Source organism: Ictalurus punctatus, chromosome 24 (genome assembly GCF_001660625.3).
Source record: "Ictalurus punctatus breed USDA103 chromosome 24, Coco_2.0, whole genome shotgun sequence".
Classification (NCBI taxonomy): domain Eukaryota; kingdom Metazoa; phylum Chordata; class Actinopteri; order Siluriformes; family Ictaluridae; genus Ictalurus; species Ictalurus punctatus.
In genome coordinates, this window is record NC_030439.2 from 8061090 (window position 1) to 8082633 (window position 21544).

At 36.1% G+C, this 21544-nt stretch overlaps 1 pseudogene; it reads left to right on the plus strand.

Moving 5' to 3' along the window:
• Window positions 1-17826: 17826 nt before the first annotated feature.
• On the plus strand, window positions 17827-20448 carry LOC128629100 (uncharacterized; annotated as a pseudogene).
• Window positions 20449-21544: the final 1096 nt, after the last annotated feature.

Genomic DNA, 21544 nt, shown 5'->3' on the forward strand with positions numbered 1-21544 from the left:
AAAACAATTTAGGTTGGAGGAAACCGGTGAACACATAAAAAACCCATGTAGAAACTCTGTGCAAAATTAAACCTGAGTTCAGGATCAAACCGGGGAGCCTGGAGCTGTGAGGAGGTGACAGTATGACCCACTGTGCCACCTGTTGTATTAATCTTTTACTCATTGAAATGGTTAATGTTCAAGATGTAATGTGTAAAGTTTAATACCAGCAGTTGGATATCTACAGTGTAAAAAAAAAAAGAAGTAGAACTAGGAGTGCTGTTATATTAGTTAATACTATGTATCATAGCCTAGGCCGCCTGCATGTCTTTTAATGGGTTTTCCTGGTTTTAGACCTTAAAACAACAACAAACACGATACCTGTGCACAAACATGTAATTTGCCATAAAAGATGATTTGTTGTTAATCTGTTATTCCCATATATACAAAAAGGATAGCTATGGGTGAGCAGAGAATAAAAAGATTATCTTCAGCTCACACCTAAAACAGGTCTTTGCTTATTTTGTACATATTTGCAAGTTAGTAATTTAAGGTCTTCAATGATGTATGTCAAAGTTCACCATGAGCCTAGAAGTATTTCAGGTGCTTTGAAACATTTAGTGATCTTTGAGAATGAGGGCTTCTCTCTTCTGTGTGCTCTGAACCTGCATAAGGTATTACTCAACACCTGGATATAATCAAGCAAGCAATCTCGTGCCCTTATAGTGAAAAGATCAAAGACATGGGGAATGCAGAATATCGTTCTTTCGCTTTATGACTTTAACAGATTAGCTCATCTGAAAACTGCAGTCTGCAACTGGAGCATTTCTCAACTGTTAGTCTCAGTTTTCCTGGTATTAGATATCACCCAAGTCCACTACATCGACCTTACAGCCATTTTAGCTGAAACAGCCACATTCAAAATCATATCTCATTGATCAGAAAGTTATTTACTACAAGGAAGCCATACGCTTGCTAACAGCTTTCACGGTACAAACAACCTTAGAAATTTCTAAACACTTTAACCCTTTCATACATAAATTTATGAAAAAATATATCCAGATTCTTTCGTTATTATTATTATTATTATTATTATTATTATTATTATTATTATTATTACTTGAAATTGCATGATATATGAAGTTTGACATTTTTTAAATGTCACAAATTTAATAACTAAAGAAAGAAAGAACTGTCCAAGTGTAGAAATACCATGAGTTTAAAAAAAAAGAAATGCTAAAACATTACACATTAAATTAAATTTTAAAAAAAAAATCCAATGTATTTATAAACAGAAATTGTGAACATTTAAGTCAAAACTATTAAAGTTTAGTTTAAAACTTTGGTTTAGTTCAATTCAAAACTATAATCCTAAAGTTTATGGCCAAAATATTATCTGTAAAGAAAATACAGCAATACTCTAGACATGCACAAAATTGATACAGTTAAGATGTTAAAAACTTCAATAATAATAAAAAAAAAAGCTTTTAAAAAAGGTTCAGTGGAGTCCTGAGATTTAAATGTTAAATTTAACATTTCAGTCAAGTGATTTGGAAGTGATTTAATTCTCTTATTTTCCTAAAAAAAAAAAAAAAAACAACAACTTTAAATTGACAAGTTTGAACACTATGTGTAGAAGAGTTAAACCAAAGATTCCCAAATGTTTTTTTCAGAAGAAACCCTTCAGCCTAAATTATTTGCCTTAAGTAACCTTTGAGACTTTAACAAGGCTAAAATTAAGAGATTTTTTTTTGTAATAAAGGGCGAAACCTGGCAGTTAAAGCTTGGTACTTCTCAGTTTGTGAAATATCTTAATTTTCTATTGATCTTATGAACCCCCTGCAATTCCAGCACAATCCTCTAGGGGAACACAAACCCCAAGTTGGGAAACCTGGCCTTAATGTCCCCATGAAATCAAAATAGAAGTTTTGTGGCTTTTAGTACGATTACGTTAGCCTTAAGGTTATCTATAAGATAGTGAGCTCCAAAACAATCCCAAAATTCACATTTAGAAGATATATATGCATTCAAAATTTACAGCGGTGGCATTGGTGAGCTAGCTAAGTGGCAGCATCTTGTGGCATAAAACTTTTACTTTCTCTGGCCTACAGATAAAGACACAACAACAATATCGACAGCTCCAAAGATTTTACCACAACAGGGCATACTGTTTTAGGAAAATAATCCACTACGGGGTGATGTGATGAGGCCTAACACAAAGTGGAGTTACTGTTACTACCCTGTAGTAGATTATTTTCCTATTATTTTCCTATAATGTCATGCCCAAGTTGGGCTTTCTGTCCTCTTATTCTGTTTCACAAAAGTGTCCAGTGGACCAATCAGGACCAGTTACTTTCAACAAAGCTTCAAGAGTAATAATCCATAGTTTTCACATATATAGAGATTATAAACCATCGTGATTTACCAACAGTTCAATTCTTAATTTGTTAACGAACAATGAATGCAATTTTTAACCACTTATAGTTACGTTTAAGGTTGTGAAGTGTCTGTGAGATAAGTTAGTTCCTGTTATCAGTTATGTTAGAGCAGCTATAAACAGTCCTTCTCTCACCAACATCTTTATTTTGCCCTCTTGAAGTTAAGAAAAAAAAAAACAGCTTGTTATGTTACAGAGAAACAGGAAAGCACAAAAATCTCCGTCCTGAAGTCTCTACCATAGCGGAAAAGTTACTGACTGTTACAAAGCGCTGATAATAGCACACTGAAACTCCTTCTGGAAATAAACAGAAAGCTTCCCCATACCAACAATTGTCTTGGTTAAAGAATGTGTGAGTTGTTACTATAAAAGTGACACAAATTCTAGAAACAAACTATTACTAGATACAGTAGCTGTAGAAAGAGTGACTGAAAGAGCTGTATCTAAACGTGAGGGTTGGGGTAGTGTTCAAACAACATAATTCACGCAATCTAGTGATATTTAAAAGCTTGCATCTATAAAATTGAATGTAAAATACCTCACCTGGGGGAAGTTGATGCTTCTGTCTTGCATTGGCAGGCTTCCCCCGAATGTAAATTCACTGGCAAAAGAAACCATTTCTAGTCCAGTAATGAGATCAAGTGACAGTAAAGATGGCATCTTCTGCATTCTCCCAGTTAGAAAGTTTACTATCCACAGAGAATTGTGCCATTCCTGGTAGTTTATTGTATCCATTCGTACCTGAAACAGAGATATGAATGAGTGTTTTGATGTCTGGAAAGTAACAGATCATGTGAAATACATTAAGAATAGTCATTATAACCGCACACGCATTGTAAATACATATATATGTTATATTCTCTATTCCAAACATATTTTTGTGGTAAACACTTTCTATCATATTAATATACTGTGTATCGACAAGCTCTAGGAAGCTGTAGGATTCTGATATAAAGTGCACTCATGGGGATTTTACAGTCTTACAGTACTTAAATAGCACGTTTGCACATGTTTTTGTAATTTTGTTAAATATTGTTCGGAAAATAGGTTCTAGCACCCTTAAAGTGGTCCTGAGTTTGTTCTTATGGGAGAACGGTTAAAGCATCTATATACAACCTGGCAACAGAGGGTTTGCTTTACTGCAAAGGCCCCCCTAAAGGGGGGTATTTATCAGTGAGAATAAGGATAACTCACTAAAATGAGAGTGTTTTAGTTTAAAGTCAGTTATGTGAAGTCAGTTTGTAGAAGCATTGTTTATGATTTAGTTTGTACAGTTTGTAGTCAGGAGGTCAGGGGAATGCAGTGACTCTGAGCATTTTATTTTGTAAGGAATATCACACAACAGAACGTGTGATTATAATGCAACGTTTTGCATCATAATGCGTCACATAATTCCAAAGTGGATTATTTTTGTATAACCGTACGGTCTGGAATGTGTTATTCCACTCATACCACTACAATTTGCCAATGATTACAATGTTTAAATTATTAATGACATTAACGAAAAGTTGCGCATTTTAACAGTTTATAGTTAAGGTTGGAACGTCCGAGAGACAAGGTAGTTCTTGCTCTCGCTTACGTTATAGTTGTGATAAACCAGTCCCTCCAGGATTTCGTAATTAACACAGAAATGAACACAAAATCAAGCAAACACCACAATATTTGGAATAGCTTGTAATTTTTCAAAATGATCACGTGAATAATCATGTGACGTCATCACAACACGCATTCAGCCGAAGCCGTCTTCGATTCATGTGCGTCAAACATGAGTACAGCTAAAAGGTCTAAATTATCAACAAACATCACTGCGAAAGACCAATTTCAATTGCAATGTCACCAACTCAAGTAGTTTTCAGCAAAAAAAATGCACACGAAACTTCACAAATTGCATCGCACATTAAAAAAAAAAAAAGTCTCAGTAAAATCCAGCAATTTTGGCCGCAACAATCACAAAAAACCCTGCGAAATCCTGTACGAACTGATAAACAATCATTCCCTCACCAGCCTCTCTCTCTCTCTCTAAAAACAAATTAAAAAAAAAAAAAAAAAACACAGTTTATCATTTTACAGAGGAACCAGAAACCAGTAAACTTCTCTGACCTGAAGACTTTCCCATGCTGGGAAACTTTACAAAGCACTGTCATTGTTATAAAGCCCTGACACCTGAACCTCCTTCCATAAATGTTAATTAAATGTCTTCTAATAAAAAAAATTTTTTTTAAATCTCCACATCAATAATTATACATTTTACTTTAAACAACAGTACTTTTTAAAATCCATTTATTATTAGTTTTAGATAATGTGGAGCATCTGCCATACACGTCCCTGTGTATGAGCTGTTACTATAGACACAGTATCATATTAGAACGAGTCCATTAATAGAAACCGTTCACGTTAGAGCCGTGCTGTTATACAAAAATAATGTACTCCTTCTGACCAATCAGATTCAGGAATTTAGCTGTGCTGTGGAATAAATAACAATATTTGTCTTTTTGAGTGTATTTTTGAGCTTGTGTTAATATGGTGGTTTCAAAAGCAAATTCTAAAGCTAATACATGTTTGTTTTACTTCATGCTGGAGGTAGAAGTGTTGAGAAATGAATTAAAGATGTGAGTCATACATACTATCCTGCTGCATGCTGTAGTAAAGTTTCACAAAAGTGTTTGGCACATCCAGGACCAGTGAATTTGCTCGAACACTCAAGAGTAATAATCCATAGTTTTCACACACTCACACACACACACCCACATATAATATATATATATATATATATATATATATATATATATATATATATATATATAGAGAGAGAGAGAGAGAGAGAGAGAGAGAGAGAGAGAGAGAGAGAGCACAGAAGGCATAAATCTAGAGCATTTAAGTACAGCTGAAAAAATGAATGCACATCCCTTATACATAGGTTTCTCAAAAATCATAGAAAATTGGAGTATCTGGAGACACTCCAGTACGGTTGATTTTACTTTGTATAGCTTTTTTACCGTTCCCATTTTATCATTGTGTCAGTGTGTACTATGTCCATGCATTTGACATATGTCTACATTAGCTTTATGCTCACCATATTTCACCAAATACTCATTTCTACATTTCTAGGGTACTTGCCTATACGCGAAATCATAAAATCATATGCGCAAAATTTTGTTTATTTTGTTTTTCTATATGCAGCATTACTTCCTGATGTGTGTATTCCATAATGATACTGTTCTGTCATGAGCAGCACCATATATGCCAAGCTATATTCTAGTATGTAACATGTACAAAACAAAACACAGGACACATCTTGTGATAGTGACAGGTTTGCAAACCCTCCACAGAGTATCAGGCCTTCCATATTTGGCCCACTGAATAGCATAAGGTCCACTCGGCCAGCATTCAAATCAGATGGCATCAGCAGCTGCAAACTCAACCCTATCCTTGCCCTTCCTGAGGCCTGGCTTTGATCACTGGGCCCCCCAGTGCGAGCCAACACATGGCCACGAGTGCATACTAACTCAGGGCAAGGACTCTGACCAACCACTTGGAAACAATCAAGAGGGAAAAGAGAAAATGGAGGCATTTGGAACAAAGTCGGTGGTTTGGCAAGATCGCACAGATTGGAGAAGTATTTGGTAATTGTTCAAAACCCAAATTAATCTTTAACACTGGAGCTCTTACAAAGCACTGTTTTGGGCAGGAGCTTAGCAAGAATTATGCCCTTTGAAAGTCATTTGGCTTAAGAATATCCCAAGGATAGCCACATGGTTGCATTTAACACTGTTCTTGCTTTGTTCTTCCAATCTACAGAAACTATTTATCAGCAGATTTGACAGAGATCACGACTGGCAGCTGTAGTTGCCAATCAGATACCTGTTGAGTGGCCTTGCAACATCTAGACAAATGATGTGGCAGGTGCAATTTCAGTATAAGTACCTGTTCATTCATTCTGGTTCACTCATATTGACGGCTCAGGAAATAATACAGTATATCTCAAATATTAAATTACATATTTTACAACAAATGATATAAATGCTATGACAACAACTGAAATATTAAAATAGCCCTTAAATATGTATAGAAATATAGAAATCTATATGCATATTTACTCAAATTGAAAGTAATTCTTATCATTTTTTTAACTACATTAATTTCTCACATACAACCAATAATCTGCCTGAAAAGCTAGTAATAATAATAATAATAATAATGATAATGATAATAATAATATGAAGAGAAGAAGAAGAACCATGTCTTTTGTATAGTACCTGGCTGAGGTCAAAGATTGTTCATAAATTTACAGGGTGTCTGAAAAGTCAGGAATGGGAATATGTTGAGCAAAATCCCCCAAAAACTTAAATACATACATCAGCTGAGAAAATGCATAAGTGTAAGGGTGAACATGTAGAGGATGAATACAAAAGTATATGTAGCATTACTCTCATTGGTTACTGACTTTTCAGACATCCTGTATAAGGGTTTGTAATGAGACAGTAAGGGGTTAACAATAAACACTCCACACATGTAATTCATTACACATAATGCCAAAGGTTTTGTCCGATGAGTCAGCTATAGCACTTTGGTACGTCTTTATCAGCAGGAGCGATTTTCCAAAGACAGGCTGCTCCATAAAACAGGAATGCAGTGGTACGTGACCCGGGGCATGACAGCAGGCCAATAAATTCAGTTACCTATGATGTCATCTGCTCGATTACAGTGCGATTAAACACATTACAATAACCTTTATCACATTATTTATATATACTTGTGATGTGTTATGCTTGCACAAGTAGGAATCAAAACTGAAAATAAAAACAAAAGTGCATTTCTGGTAAAGGTTTCTGAGAAACTAACTTTGTACTTGACTTTGTACCAGTACTAGAACAAATGTAAATAAGTCATTTCAGGATATGAAGAAAATCAAGTGATTTAAAGAGAGTGAAATTATTATTTATTTATCTTTAGACTTTTAAGGATACACATTAACTAGCACTGTTGATTATTCCCATAACTGAATGTGTCTCATTTCCGTGATTCTGAAAAGTTCTGTCATATGTACGATCCTCGGATAAAAGTTAGGGTTGCTGATTCACCAAAATTATCAGATTTTTACAGCTTTGGGATGAAGACCAAAGGTTAATAACAGTACATTTACATTTACATTTACGGCATTTGGCAGACATCCTTATCCAGAGCGATTTACAGAAGTGCTTTGAAGTCTCTATCAATAAATACTGGTACTGGTATACAAGGACCTGGACTAACAATACCACCTTACATCGTCTTAAAACTCTGTTGGGAGGTTATTATAGTAAGAAAAACACACAGACAACACAACAATTTTTTCCAAAAAAAAAAAACAGTATTAGAAATTACTTTTAAATCCCAGTCATATTTTCAGATATCAACTGAATCTCTAGCATTTTTGTTAACATGCAGTTATATATTAAATGTTAACATTGCTATGCCCAGAATCCAAATCTCAATAAAACCTAATTACCACAATGGAATGTCCTAAATATGTTTTTAGGTAAGCATTTCCTCACCTGAGATCACCTGTGTTTGGGTGTGACAACATATAATAGTTATAGTGATAGTAATAGTAATGTAAGCGATATCATGTATCACATACTATATAAGCATGCAATTAGTTCCTTAACTATCTTTTTAATTATTTGTATTTATTTAACTACTGTAGTGAGATGTTACCTCTGTAAATGCTGTAAATGTAAAATGTAAATGGGATAGGAGAAGCTATTTGGAAGACAGAACTTACTGCATGCCGCGTTCAGCTTACATCGGAAAATGGGAACTCGTTGTTTTATGTTGTTTTGAAACTCAGTGAAGACAAGCTGTAAAGTCAGATTTAAAAAAAAAAAAAAAAACATGGACCCCTTCATGTTTGTCTTTTGTTACCAACAAACTAGCTGTTATGAGTGATGTATATTTTCCTCCTCAGAACAGTGAACTGTATAGCGAATATGTATGTTCTCTGATCTACAGAAATTACTTGTATATACAGTAGAACTCATTTAAAGGTAAGAAGTGCTACTTTGTTTACTGGTGATGCTGTGACCAGCCATGTTGATTTGAGGTCACTTGCTGATCTCAGGGTTGAGGAAACCATCCTGAGTAGGAATTCTGAGTTAATGGAGCGTTTTCTTTGTTTTTTCCTAATCGGAGGGCAGAAATTAGGAGTTACAACCTTTAGTCGAATGCAGCTTTAGATTGCTTAGCATTACTTCATGCCACTCTGATGTCACGTCAGAATGATCAACATACATTCTGTATAGAGCTATCTCCCTAATTGTCTTTATGTTATATTAGTAAGGATATACTACATTACATCCTGTCTAAACCTGTTTTTCAGCTTCACATTACCTGATTATGCATTTTGACCATTAATTATGACTATTTTCCATCCGCTTTAATTAACTTAATTAGTTACTGCAAATGTATTCACTTGCGACAGCGTCATTGCCACACTGACACTGTAAGACTAGATGAAGTTGCATAAAAGAATGTCAACTGTAAAAAAAAAAAAAAATACATGAGACAAAGCACATTTCCATCTCTCATCAGCATGTCAGTGAGTTTGGTGCGTGTTGACTAGGTCTTAAACCATTTCAGGAGCTGTGACAGACTAATATGCGCCTCACATGTTCAATAAAAAGGTGATGACAGCCATGTTGGATGAATGAGACTCTGAAGAAAAGCACTGGGGTCTGCAGGTGTTCCTTTGGTCTCTAATCATAGAGACAGTTTGCCATTTGCTGGGTTGATTCAGTCAGTTCTTTTTAAAGCAACAAGTGCTGTCACAATAATAATAATAATAATAATAATAATAATAATAATAATGTTTTAAAAAAACAGTTTATCAACATGACCAACTAAAACATTTGGGAAACACTACAATAACAACAAAACAACAACAATAATAACTACTACAACAACAAAACATCAATATTAATAATAATAACAACAAAAACAACAACAATAAATAACTATTACAACAACAAAACAAATATAATAACAACAACAACAATAATAATAATAATAATAATAGCAACAACAATAATAAGAAGAATAACATCAAAAATAATAATAATAATTAACAGTAAACATGACCAACTAAAAACATTATTGGGAAACACTACTGGTTTTATATTTATTTGTATAGGCATTTAGTTAGTTGCACAGGTCAGGTGGTACAAGTTTCCTTCTTACTTTCTTTCTTTCTCTTATACTTTTATTCATTTGCGACACATTGCAAGTTTGGATGCATTATAATATAATATAATATAATATAATATAATATAATATAATATAATATAATATAGACATGATGCCTTTTAGTTTTGTTTTCCTGTTCTTTTCAGTATAAATAATTAATATCACTGAACTAAAAACTACTAAGGAATTCATTCTGATGTCATGATAAAATTCCCCTTGACAGGAAAACACATTCTCTTCTCTCAGAATCCTTCTATGTTGGTTTTTTGTTACAGCTGCCAGTCCAGATTTAGGCCTCCTTGTAGTCTGTGCTTAAAGCGGGCTTATCTTTCGAGGGGCATGATCAGTTGACAAAAGCCCATTTAGATGTTAAAACTGAGCGCAGTTCTTTTGATACGTATGAAAAAATTGTCAAACCCTCAAACAAGTCAAAGTCGATTAAATGCCCCATTAACAGTATAATATATATCAGAAACAAAACAACTAACACTTTTAATAATTAAAGAAAATACATAGATTTATGAGACACAGAAATGAATAAGACAAACAAGAAGAGAAAAAATATATATGATGATAGTTTTATAGTTTTCAGAGCTCTTTGAAGCTGAGAGAAAAGCCCAGTCTGTTGAATAATAGTGGAGCTATTTTCAGTGATTGGGACATCATAAAGAGAGGGTGTCTTTGGTGTATTGATAAGCTGCTCTTTTAAGTGTTCGAGAGTCTTGGGAGAAGAGGTACCGAAAGCCTGTCAAAGTGTATTTTGGAGTCCTGCTGATATCTTTTGTCATTGCTGAATATATCGTGGCTAACAATCCACCAAGTGGATTAGGCACAGAGGATTAAATGATTTGCCGCCTGGAGTTTACTTAATACTGAAACCAGTGATTAATGTTACCATATGCATAAAGAAAAGCACAAAAAAAAGCATTTTTCTCCCCCATTTTGCTAGTTTGGAGGACACAGACATATATCTAGCAACAGATAAACAGATGAAAGATTTATATTGTTAAATTGAACAACACGCAGAGAGCACAGAGAGCACAGAGAGGAAAAAAACACAAAAGATTGTCCTTATTTCCAGTTTGAGATGGTAGCCTGCTTAAAGCAGTCAAAACAATTGATGTGCTAGCATTAAAAAAAAAAAAGAAAGAAAATGAAAGAAAGAGGGTCGTAACAGACGCGAGGCTACATGTTGACACAAAAATTTAAGCCATAAATAAAAGAGAAGAAAGGTAAAAAAAAAATAGAGAGAGCAAGAAATATATTTCAGAGCGAGAAGAAGTAACAGCAGGTATTACACGTGGTGGTGAAATATTACACAAATGGTGCACCTACCATGTTCGTGTGGGGTCAGCGCTGTGTGTGGTACCTACACTGAAGCCAAGACTATTCCAATTGTCTTTCCACAGATTGGGTCCAGTGCTACGCAGTCTGCGGCATGCCCAGCCGCCATCTTTAATATTGGCTGGATTCAGCTGGCGATCCGCCTCTTCCCTCCATCGTCCCTTTCTTTCTTCTGCTTTCAACTCTAGCCCCCTTTTAAGACTGTTATTGAAGGGAGGTCCTCTTTTCGTACTGAAATCATATCACCGTATTGACAGGCTCCTGGGCCGCTCGATAGGAGGGCGGCGTGAATGCGGAGTTTTGGCTGCTTACGCCTCACCATGGCGCTTATTTTCTGAGCATGCTCGATTCCAAACATATCCGGCGAAAAACAAAAATTCATCCCCGATCTGAGGCCTTTGATCTGATGAAGGCCTGAATTTAAAGCCCCACCTCCCCCTTTCCCATCCAAAGAGGTGTTTGAAGATGCCATTTTCTCAGATGTTCCATGTAATGAGATTTAGAGTGCTATGATTAATCTAGGCCAATTTTATATACACACAGAGCTCTGCACACAAAAGACGAAGACATAGATGTACTCTGACTGATCAAATTAAATTTCCTCAACCGGTCCTCATTTTTCACAAATTACAAGGGGGGGAAAAATGTATCAGAACTGAACAGGAGCCCTGCTGGAGCTCTTTGATCGCGGTTTCCAAAAAACGAATCGATCTAAGAAGCCTTTGACCCAAATTGTTTTGAAGTACAGCCAAGCTTCATTTTGTTTTGCGTCCATTCTTTCGCACGGTCACCGTCCGTGTGTCCATAACCAAATTCATCATCCCGTGCCCAATTATAGTGTTTGGCGCTTAATGCTAATCTTGTTAGCTCAGTCTCAGTCTTGTTTCATGGAGTAGTCTTAGCTAAGTCTCAAAATGGACGATGCTCTCACCTGCCTCTCCTGCTGGGTGTCTCCTCCACCGTGATTTCCAAGATCCGCCATGACTGGACGCAGTCGCCTACTTGCCACTTCAGAGTACTTTGTAATACTCGTGGATCTGTTTCAATTCCTTACTACTGTGTTGGTGAAAGATGTGCATCTTTACTTTACGTTGAGAGCTTCAGCGCTCGCAGCTGATTGGTGGACACTGAGGACCAGATGATAGACCTTGAAAACCCTATTGTAACTATGGCAACAGACCCCACAGGCACAAGTGAATTTGCTCCTAATTGCTCAGTAAACATTAGGACGCAGAGCTGGATGTGATCACAGTGTGAGATGAGACTCGGGAGGGGGAACGACGGTTAGAAAAATCAAACAAGCTTTGAAAATGAAAGGACAGCTGTGCGATGCCAGTGCAGTCCATCCTGAGCAGGAGAACAAAACGAAAAAAAGAAGAAAAAAAAAAGAAAAGCACGCTGCCAGTAAAACACCGGTCCTTCCTACGACAGTGTTTACCGAACGCCAATTTCCATTTGTTATTTGTTGCTAGAGTGCGGTTCAATTAAAATGGAAAATAAGTAAGAATGGCAAAGCGAAACTGAAGAGCGAATACAGAGGAAAAGAGCAGTAAAAAAAAAAAAAAGATCGGCGGAGACAGATGAGAATGGTGGAAAGAAAAAATGTGGAGGGGGGAAGATGATATTGCCTTTGTTGGGTAATGTTATCAGCTGCTTACCTTTCATACAGATTTCACACTTGCTTGTCTGCTAGCAGCCAGGGTCAGAGGCAGCAAACTCTTACCACAATGCCCGATTTTCCATTCAAAACATCCTTGGTGTTGCCTGCCACTTGCATTTGCGTAGACGCTACCGCACTTTAAGCAAATTCACCTTACACACTTTGTGTTGTTCGCTGGACCACTCGTCCCGCTGCATTTAGGATCGCATTGGCTGGCGATGGAGGGCTACCAAAGAGGCAGTTAGGATCCCGCACGCTGCGTGTACAAAAACAGTGACTATTGGAAAGAAGAAGAAGGAAAAAAGGAAAATCGTTGGATAAAATAGCAGCTGGCCTCTAGTCTCAGTGGCTCCATACCACACACACCGGAGTTAAGGGCTCATCTGTCAGGATCCTGGGGTTTTGGGGGCTGGTGGGGACATTCTGTACTAGCCGAGAGAGAAAACATACATATTAAAGTACGACAGCTCGTGTCAATAAAATATTTAAGGAATGTGTATTAGAAACATATATTTTTATAAATATTTATTTTATTATTCATATAAATATATAATTTCTTATGCGATATATATTATTTATCATCAGAGATCCAATCTGAAATAATACTCTTAATCTAAAACCTAATTTACAAACTATATTTCATTTGTTTCAAGTTTGCAAAGCCAGGACAATGTGGCTCTCAGTTTTCTTAATCGCTTGGCAATTAAAAGCAAACACAAGGCACCAATGTCTTGCAAGCAAGCAAGTTCATAAAAAATGAACCAAGCAAAAAAGAAAATTACATGAGTACTTTTACTAGCTTTTTTTCTTTTCTTTCCATTTCGCATCACTATTATCGAACACAAATTATGGTCTGAGACGAGACTCTGTTTTTGTGTTTGACTCATTATCCATTTAACTTCTGGTACAAATCACTAAAACCTAAATCAAGATACAAATCGACTTAAATGATATAATTTTTTCTTTCATGAATCACTTTGATAACCCTAACCAAGGCAATATACAGTCAAGTAAATTATACTCCGTTCATTTTCATAAAGACACCAAATCAGGAGGATTAAATCGCTGATATGGGTGTACGCTTCTCACCTATTCTGGCAAAGAAAAATGCTAAACCTGGAATAAACTGATACGATAAAACATTCTACAGGAAATGTGATAGCTAGGGAGATAACTTATCAAATTCAAGGGCTGTAATGTGACGTGACACCAGAGGAGTTTTAAAAAGGGGGGAAAAGCTTGGCGCATACTGAGGGAACATGGGGGTTCCACGGAAAGCATTCAGTTCTCACATAATATCAATGACACATCACAGCCTACAACAAGCAATGTTATTACTCAAAAATGTTTTTGTTTCCTGATCATTATCAGCTCCTTTCACCTCAAAGATCTAAGAGATAATTAATCAATCTGTGCAGGTTCTGGAAAAGGCACTGTCTTGAAATTTATCTTTGGGCTATTGAAGATAACTTGTTTGTTTCCCGCCTCCCTTTGTTTGCACATACGCATTGTTCACAAGGAAGTGTGTAGGATCTTTTTTTTACATAATTTACATTTTCACTCAAAGCAGACAACAACAAAACAGCTGAGTATCGTGTGAATTAAACCCGACTTGTTAAGAGGTATACCAAGGCTGGGGAATGGTTCTAAGGTTATGGTGCAGCATTGATTTGAAATCAAGGGAAGGACAAGGATGCTCAGTTCTCCAAATCAATCTTGCATAGCATTACAAATGCATCAACTTACCGTCTAGTCCATCCCCCATGATGGCTGGATAAAGTGGGCGAACAAGATTTTCTCTATTGACTTTGACAACTGAGAACTCTGAGAAAAACAAATGTATTCATGTATTCATAAGATATTTCTTTCAAATGCGATTTTAATTTGTTTATTTATTTATTTATTTTGATAAATGATGCATTTACTAATGTTTGGCACTTCAAAAAGCATTTCCAGCAGCAGAATGTTCTCATATGATGCAACCTCTGGATTTACTTACTATAGAACATGAAACACAATGAGTTGAACTCATATATACTTATTCTTAGAGAACGTCTGGCCACCGTATATACTTATGATTAGAAAAGTTATAAATAGACGGTGTATATAAAAAGAAAAGTGAGTATAACAGTCACTTTGGCTGCTGTCTCTCAGGAGTTCGAGTCTGATATTTAGTCTAAACTTGTACGTACATTCCAACAAACCAACCAACTTATCCCAATAGTTGTTTTTTGTCCCTGTCCCCTCAGGAAATGTGTACGTGTATGCATATACAGTATGAGCTGTTTGTACGGCTAGTGTGTCATGCATATACAAAATGCCTGACTCTGTAAAACATTCTCCAAACAAAAAAACAAAACAAAACATATTTCACTTACTCTCCATTTCTTCTACTCAGAGATAGCAAACCTTAGCACCAAGCTCAGGTTTCGATCCAAAGCTGAGCTCCTCTCGGACTCTTCTCCGCATCTTTATTCTGTTATTCTGCAGCTCACCCCTCCCTTTCTGAGCTGTCTCCCACTCTCCCAGAGGTGCTTGTTTATTCCTCCCTTCAGGCTGTAAGACTGAAGCCTGGGCCTGCCATGAAAGAGTGCACACACAACAAGGGAAGATTAAAGGACACAGAGATATAAGCAATGCATCTGACCATACCATCTGTGCTACCTTATTTATTTATTTATTTATTTTTACAGTTTTTCTCAGTCACTTCGGTGCGTTTCTCGGATCATCGTTAATATTCGCAAACCAGTATGTGCATTTCTCTAAACAATTCGTACAAACAGCACCACACAACGTGTAACAACGTGTAACAACAACATTACCTGCAAAAGCCTGTAACTTGCTCAAAATCTTTAGTTCATCTCTCAGAAGTATTTATGCAAATGAACATATCAGTGCCATCAGAATGACCAGTCCTTCTGTCATTGTTCACAAACAAGATCGTCAAAATGCTTAGCCAATTTAACAGTGTACTCTATCAGTATGATTCCTGATGTAAACTATGGCTACGGTTTTGATAATGATTTTTAAGATTTAATGATTTTCAAGAGATCTCCAAAAATATGACACTGTGCAAATATATATATATATATATATATATATATATATATATATATATATATATATATATATATATATATATATATATATATAATATATACACACACACACACACACACACACACACACTACCGGTCAAAAGTATGGAGACGCTCAACTGAAAAGTTTCTCATGAAATTAAAAAGCTTTTGATCTGAAGGTGTATGATTAAATGTTTGAAATCGGCGTCATAGACAAAAATATAATTGAGCCAATGTATTCATTTCGTTCATTAGAAAACTAACATTTTATTTACAAAAATTTTGGAGCAAAATATTCTGAAAAGCAGCCAATAAGTGTCCAGCGTAGGTGGGAACTCCTTTAATACAGTTTAGAAAACATCTCAGGTGGATTCCTCAAGAAATCGGTTGAGAAAATGTCAAGAATACATTTCTGGAAGTTGTAGGCCAAAAGGGATTTACTTTGAACATACTAAAATATTAAATTTTTTAAATTGTTTTGGCTTTTCTATCATAACATAATTCCATAGTTCCATTTGTGTGTGTGTTTGTGTTACAATATGTATCTGTATAAAGTATATTTACTGTATACTGTAAAATGCAAGTGGACTTCTGTGATATGAAGCATTACAGTAAGTATACAGTGTTATAGTACAGTGCACATTGTTGGATTACATACCTGTTCTGTCTACGAAATGTTAGAATGTTTGAGAACACGGATGTTTTCCCAACATTTGGCCACACCCTTCGACCAGCCTTGGCCATTTTAAGGACATTATTACAGTTGTTGTTTTTTTTTTGTTGTTTTTTTGCTTTAGTACTATTTTCACACGTAAGTAGTAATTTTTCAAAACTCTTAGTATAAAACTCCAAATTGATCACACTTGTAACACAGATAGTTATTCTTTCAAAACCTGATCTCATGTTTTCATTACAGTTATACACATTTTTCCCCTCAAAGTCATTGTTTCAAAACACAAGATTATTGTAACATTAACATTATTGAGAACATTTATTGTAATCACCAAAACACAACAGGATGATCTTTAAATTAAATATTTTTAACAGTCAGTTAATTCAACAGTAAACAATGCAAGATACACATTTCAAATCACCCTTGGTTCTGAATGAATGTTACTGTACTGTAATGCAGTGCACATAGTCATCACGATAGATGTTACACTTATATTATCCAACCAAACTGACAAAAGCCATAATAAAAACATTTATACAACAAGTAAATACATATTGATAAAAGAAAATCAAAAGTCAGTTATGCAGGAAAAATATTTAATTTTACAGTATTTTCTCAACAATACTGTGGTTGCATTGTGAAAGAAAATAAATGTAAACAATTTTTTCTAAATGGAGATCATCTCAAATTAATTAACATCAAGCCTGTCCTCAACATTTGGCCATAAATTTTCACATGGCCCGGACTTCATTTGAGATGACAGTACAATGCCTTCAGCTTATATTCCTCTGATGACCATCTCTGTCTAGGCCCATGCCCACCTCTTTGTCTAGGGCCATGTCCACCTCTTTGTCGGGGCCCATGCCCACCTCTTTGTCGGGGCCCATGCCCACCTCTTTGTCAGGGCCCGTGTCTACTTCTTTGTCGAGGCCCATGTCTCACACACAGTTCTACTTATATGGTATTAAATTGTGATCACCAGGTGAAAGAAATTAGTAATAATTGGGATTTATGATTGGTCTATCCTGATTGAAAGCTCTTAAAGCAGTTTGTAGTTTGTACCTTACCAACACACCAACACACAATGATCAGACCAGTTGAAAATCTATAGACATACCAAATAATTAACTGATTAACCATTAAGTTCAGTTGGATTAAATTATAGACAAATGTATTCAACTGAATGAGAAGAAATGCAAGTTAACTGTTTGATAGTAATAGTATTATGAAAAACAGTTACTGTGAATGAAACATTTATATAGCAGGCCTCTACAGTGCGACCATTTGACTGTGAAAAAATATATAGTTGCACCGGTGTGAGTGACCTGTTCGAAGTTGAATAATACAATCAGAATAAAAACTACAACTCCAAAATGCATCTCCACCTCAGTCAACCGAACAAGTGTGCAAATACTGCAAAGAAGCCATTATGATGACGAGTAACACTGTCCATCATTTGCTTCTCTCAACTTGCCGATATCACAAATCGCCATCTTTTATTGATCCCGCAAAATGACCTGAACCTGCAACTGTGACACAGCAGCATTGGGTGCCAGTAAATTAATAATAATGTTAACGCTACAAGGTGGGTGTAATTCAGACTTCTTTATTAAATAATTCCTCACACTGTAAACATACAGTATGCTGTCTCTCTCCCTTCACCAACTCTAATAGACAGCACATTCACTTTGTTTAAACTCACAGTTGCCAGATATCACTAGAAAAATCAACTCCAATTTTCATGTTTTGATTTAATCCCCCAAATAACTCAATATTATCAGCAGACATGGCAACACTGTACTGGGGAACCAATCTAAAACTGATAAACAAAAAAACTAGTAAAATGTAAAGAGAGAAAATGTGCTTATTTATAAATAAATCATTTAATATAAGAAAGATATTATAATAAATTCGTAAAATATAAATAAAATGAGAAATGAAATAATGCTTTAATTACTATGGGTTGCATTTAATATCAATTGGACATTAAGCTTAGTAAGCTATTTCCTTAGAAGGCTATTAGCCTTTTTCCTAATATGGATCATGTTTGTGTTAGTCTACTTTTAATTAGGCCTCTTTATAGAAGATATTCCTCTAAGATATTTAAAAAAAATAAATATTTTATGCTGTTTATTTATCAATTAACCAACAGTATTTCTCATTGCTATTTTTTTTAAAAATTCAATTAACAGTGACCATGAGCAGAGAGCTTAATTTAACTGACAGACCTACTGATTAAAGCTTAAACAAAAAATGATTGGTATCTGGATCGGTTTCGGTCGCTCAATATGACAAGAAATCGGTATCAGCTGTAAAAATCAGCTGTGAAAAGCAGAGTATCAGTAATGAACACCATTAAACTAAAGCACGTTGCATCTGGTGGATAAATGAACTCACCCAGTCATATCCTATGTGAGATTATTCAGATATATACACATTGTACGCAGAGCAAATCGCTTATAAAATTGATAATAGTGTAGCTTTAAATATATTTAAGAAGAGCAGACTTCAAATACTGAGCATTGAGGTTTATTGTATTTGTTTACAAGCTGGAACAGGTTAACGGTTGTTGTTTTGCATACAGTCTGTAAAATTAACTGAAAATATTAAATTTAGTTTAGCAGAAGGTAAATTAATTGGTCATGGCTCATACTATGTTCCTAAATTCTGTCATAATTGACAAGCTCAAGTTTTCTCATGCCTACTTGTGTTATATTGTAGCACATTAACGTTACCATCTCTAAAAAAAAAAAAAAACAACAACTGAATTTCAACCATGCTCCTAAATTTTTGACTGTGTTCCTAAATTTTTGTAATTAGGAGCACAAGTGTTCCTAAAAAAATTGTTACTGTAGAGCCCTGTATAGAGGAAACACTTATTATTTGTAGTGAAAAGAATACTTCTACCTCTCTGCTGCTTTCGACACTGTGAACCATCAGATCCTCCTGTCAACTCTCTCCAGCCTGGGCATCACTGGAACAGTTCTGCACTGGGTGGAATCCTATCTCTCTGACAGATCCTTCAAGGTATCATGGAGGGGAGGTATTTCTGAAACTCAGCAACTCACAACTGGTGTTCCACAGGGGTCAGTTCTGGGTCCAGTCCTCTTTTCTATCTACACTACATCTCTAGGGCAGGTGATTGAGTCGCATGGCTTCTCATATCATTGCTATGCTGATGACACCCAGCTCTATTTGCCCTTCCAGCCTGACGATCCATCCGTCTCTGCATGCATCTCCGCTTGCCTGTCAGACATCTCAGTCTGGTTGAGGGAACACCATCTTAAGCTCAACCTGGAAAAATCTGAACCATCCCAGCCGGTCCCTCAATCAACCACAACTTCATTGTACAGCTCAGCTCAACCACACTCAAGCCAACCAGGATGGCCAGGAACCTTGGGGTGATTCTTGATAACAGTACAGACCACATTTCAACAACTGCACGGTCCTGTAGGTTCATCCTGTACAACATCAAGAAAATCAGACCCTACCTCACCGAACAGGCTACACAGATACTAATCCAGGCTCTTGTTATCTCAAAACTGGACTACTGCAACTCACTACTTTCGGGCCTCCCAGCCAGCTCCATCAAACCCCTTCAGATGATTCAGAATGCTGCAGCATGCCTCGTCTTCAACCAGCCCAAGAGAACACGTCACACTCCTCTTCATCTCCCTCCACTGGCTTCCTGTAGCCGCCCGCATCAAATTCAAGACCTTGATGCTCACCTACAAGACCTTGTCTGGATCAGCACCCTCCTACCTCAACTCTCTCTTGAAGGCTTACGTAACCTCACGCAATCTGCGCTCGATTAGCAACCGACACTTAGTAGTTCCTACACAGTGTGGTACAAGGTCCATTTCCAGCACCTTCAAACTAACTGTTCCTCAGTGGTGGAATGAACTTCCAACCTCAATCCGGAGCACAGAATCTCTCACCATCTTCAAAAAACAGCTAAAGACCCACCTCTTCCACAAACACCTAACCAACTCATTAAAAAAATAATAAATAAATAAATAAATAAATAAAATAAAAAATTGCACTTACACCTCTACTCTGCGCACTTTGCTTCTTCTGGAACTAAATTAATGGATCTTGTACGGTAGCACTACTTGTATTGTTCTCTGCTTGATATATCGCTTTGCTTGTATTTTCTCATCTGTAAGTCGCTTTGGATAAAAGTGTCTGCTAAATGAATAAATGTAATGTAATGTACTTTGTGATTTTGTGTTTTGTACTAACATAACTGAAAATATACTGAAATGTTTGAAAAAGTGCATTTTTAATAATCTGTTATGAGATTAGTATTAAGAGTTTTGAAAATTGACCACTTGCTTGTGTAAATTGCATTAAACCAATTAAAATAACCTGTAAGAACATGGTCCACAAAAGTGGCTCTTATTTTGTTATGCCTATGTCCTTGGCCTCTTCTACCTCTTCCGCTGTTTTGCCTCCCCACCCTTCCACCAGCCGCCGCCTCCTCCTCCTCCTCCTTCTTCGCTGTGGCTCAGGTGGTAGCGCGGGTTGTCAACTAATCATAGAGTTGGCGGTTCGGTTCCCGGTCCACATGACTCCACGTGACAAAGTGTCTTTGAGCAAGACACTGAACCCCATGTTGCTCCCAATGGCAAGTTAACACCTTGCATGGCAGCTCTGTTACGATTGGTGTGTGGGTGAATGAGACACAGTGTAAAGCACTTTGGATAAAAGTGCTATATAAGTGCAGTCCATTTACCCTTCTTCTTCTTCTATTCCTTCTGCTTCTTAGTGGTTATTGACCCTGTTCCTTTCCTTGTTGTTCTTCGATTGTCAAAAATTGTAACACTGTGTTGTGTTGTGCTCTGTCTATATACACTTGCCAACTGAAGGTTCATGACATGCACCTCTGAGCTATTTAATTTGTTGACAAATTATGACAACTGGTTCAACCGTTTTGCATTTTATGACTTATTCAATGAACTAAAGCCTAGATGTTTTTGGGGTAAGACTATTCAACAGAGAACCAGTATAATATATTTTGATCAACATGACATGAGCACTTGATATTGTAGGAAAGAGCAGAAACTTGTACATAATCAATTGCATGTACCCTGTAATTGAATGTACCAAAGCATTTGCAATTTGTTTAAAAGAATGAGAAATCGCTTTTA